Consider the following 2,454-nt stretch of genomic DNA (forward strand, 5'->3'; position numbering starts at 1 on the left):
GTATTTGTGAGATATCGTTAACTTGTAGAGCCTTTTTACTGTATTATCAACACAAGGAAGACACAAGTGTAATAAAATAGATTTTATTAACAAAAGATAGACAAGAGTAATCGACAACTACTAAATGAATACCATGAATGAAAAAGGAATAAAGTGCATAAGATGCATAAAATATAAGTGATTATGTTGGGTGTTGCAATGTGAGAGCTACGTTATCTGGAAAGATAAACTGTTGCTACTCTGAAACAAATAAGGTGAAGAACCTTATTATGCATCAAACAAATACGTGAAAGATTATTTATCAACTGTAATCAGCTATATAATATCTAATGTAAATTAGGCAATCATATACTGATAATATACAACAATGCCAAGGTCTCTGGAAGAGGTTTGGATAAGTAATAATTATGTTTTCTGTGGTTGAGTGAGCAGTCGACTCATGAGGTCGACTCGATGAGGTGACGACTTCATCCACTCTCCTGGAGCACCAAAGGGTCCTAAAATCTGGAACACGCTGATGTGGCCCTGGAGTAGGTGCAGAAGGAAGGTCCTTGCCTGGAACATGCAAAATGTACCTTGAAGTGAAGGTTTCCTCTCCGGAGCTTAACCTTGTTGCAAATGTATGTCTTCTACCTCTCTGGGCTAGAGACTCAGAACTTGGTCAATCCACATCGTCTCTCTAGGATGGAGACTCAAGGTGTGCTGCATCTGTTGTTGTCTCGCTGGACAAAGACTCTAAACGTAGAATATCTCTCTCCTCACAGGCTGGAGGCTCAGCAAGTGGTCTTATCTGTTGCTGCCTCACAAGCTGGAGACTCAGGACTTGGTATCTGTTATTGCCTCTTCCCGCATGGGCCAGAGGTTCAGAATGTTGATGTTTCTGTCTCTCGGAATGGGAGACTCAGAACGAGTGTATCTGCTAGTGTCTCACCCTTGCAGGATGGAGACTAAGAACGGTGTATCTGCTATTGTCTCTATGGATGGGACACTCAGAACGGATATCTGTTACAGTCTCTCTGGACAAAAGACTCAGAACTTGTTGATCTGTTAGTGTCCCTTCCCTTTCAGGACTCAGACTCAGAACAAGGAGTGTCTTTTGGGAAGGTATCTTCATCCCTTTCCAATGAGGAGGAGATTGCAATTTGCCACTTCTCCATCTCAGTGCTGTGATTGGCTGTTTCCATCAGAGTGGGGGAACATGGTGTGGCCCACCCCTCTTTCCTCCTGTAGAAGTTATTTGCATAGTCCAAACACAAATTTAGAAAACTGTCACTAAAGTTTTACTAGTGCATTTTTCACTTACCAAACCAGAAACATTGTCCAAACATGATGGAAAAAGATTGAACCGTCATGCATGGATTCATTTGTCCATTAACAGCTGAGTTTGTGTAAGATGTTGCACTACACATTGCTGTCACTGAGAATACTTATTTCTCTGAATAAGTATAAGATGTGTATGTTGTAGTTTGCATCAATTTAAGGTTTGAGAACATAGATATGAATGGATTTGGGTGTAACTCTGTGATCTCTCTCACCCACTGTTGCTGCGTCCAGAGGTCCTAAGGAATTTTTATGGCAGTCACAGGCTAAAACCTTAGGAATCAGTCTGTTGGTGGGTGAAGCGCAGAAACTGCATTTTGACCAATGAGAAGTCCTGTCCTTCCCGGGCTTTGTAACAAAGGTTGTCTTCCTGCCCTCTAAGAGGTGTAAGGCTGTTGTCCTGGCATCTTTATCTGGTGGAGTTGGACAGTTTGCTTATTTTAATCCACCAAGATCCAATCAAAATGTAACAAACCTTTGTCCACTATTGTGGTCAGAGAGGGGCCCTGCCATAAACTGGGCCCTGGAATGTGCTGTCCACTACAAAAGGTGGGTATTGGTGGTGATCCTTAGCTCTACATCAAGGTGGCTCTTCACAAAATTTAATCCACCTCTTCTTGATATAATAATTTTTTAGGAAATTTAAATAAGGAGACCGAGCTGTTTTGTAAATGATCGCAACCAAGTAATATGCATTTATGTGATGAAGGCATAGCTAGGAAGCAAACTGTAGGCTGTAGTAACTAATGGTAATGACAGTAACTCGCGCTTGAGCGGGTGAACCTTTGATGCTAATGTGCTCTAGTTATTATAGTGTTAGGGTCTTGATGCGTCATCAAGAAAAAGGCCATCGTTCAGGCCACCCAAAAAATCCTGAACACAAAAATGGTGAAAAACTTTTTAACGGTCTAACGCCACAATTCAGTACTACGTAGTTCACAGTCTTTGTAACACGTTTTCAGCAATACATTTCTAACATTTACAGGTGCATCTCAATAAATTAGAATGTCGTGAAAAAGTTCATTTATTTCAGTAATTCAACTCAAATTGTGAAACTCGTGTATTAAATAAATTCAATGCACACAGACTGAAGTAGTTTAAGTCTTTGGTTCTTTTAATTGTGATGATTTTGGC

The 2,454-nt window shown here is 40.6% G+C and overlaps 1 protein-coding gene across 4 annotated transcripts in view; it reads left to right on the forward strand.

Annotated features, from left to right (window-relative positions):
- arel1 (apoptosis resistant E3 ubiquitin protein ligase 1) overlaps positions 1 to 2,454 on the forward strand; it is a 96,781-nt gene that overhangs the window by 77,458 nt on the left and 16,869 nt on the right. The window lies entirely within an intron of this gene.

This window comes from Sinocyclocheilus anshuiensis, unplaced genomic scaffold (assembly GCF_001515605.1).
Source record: "Sinocyclocheilus anshuiensis isolate Anshui unplaced genomic scaffold, SAMN03320099.WGS_v1.1 scaffold452, whole genome shotgun sequence".
NCBI lineage: Eukaryota > Metazoa > Chordata > Actinopteri > Cypriniformes > Cyprinidae > Sinocyclocheilus > Sinocyclocheilus anshuiensis.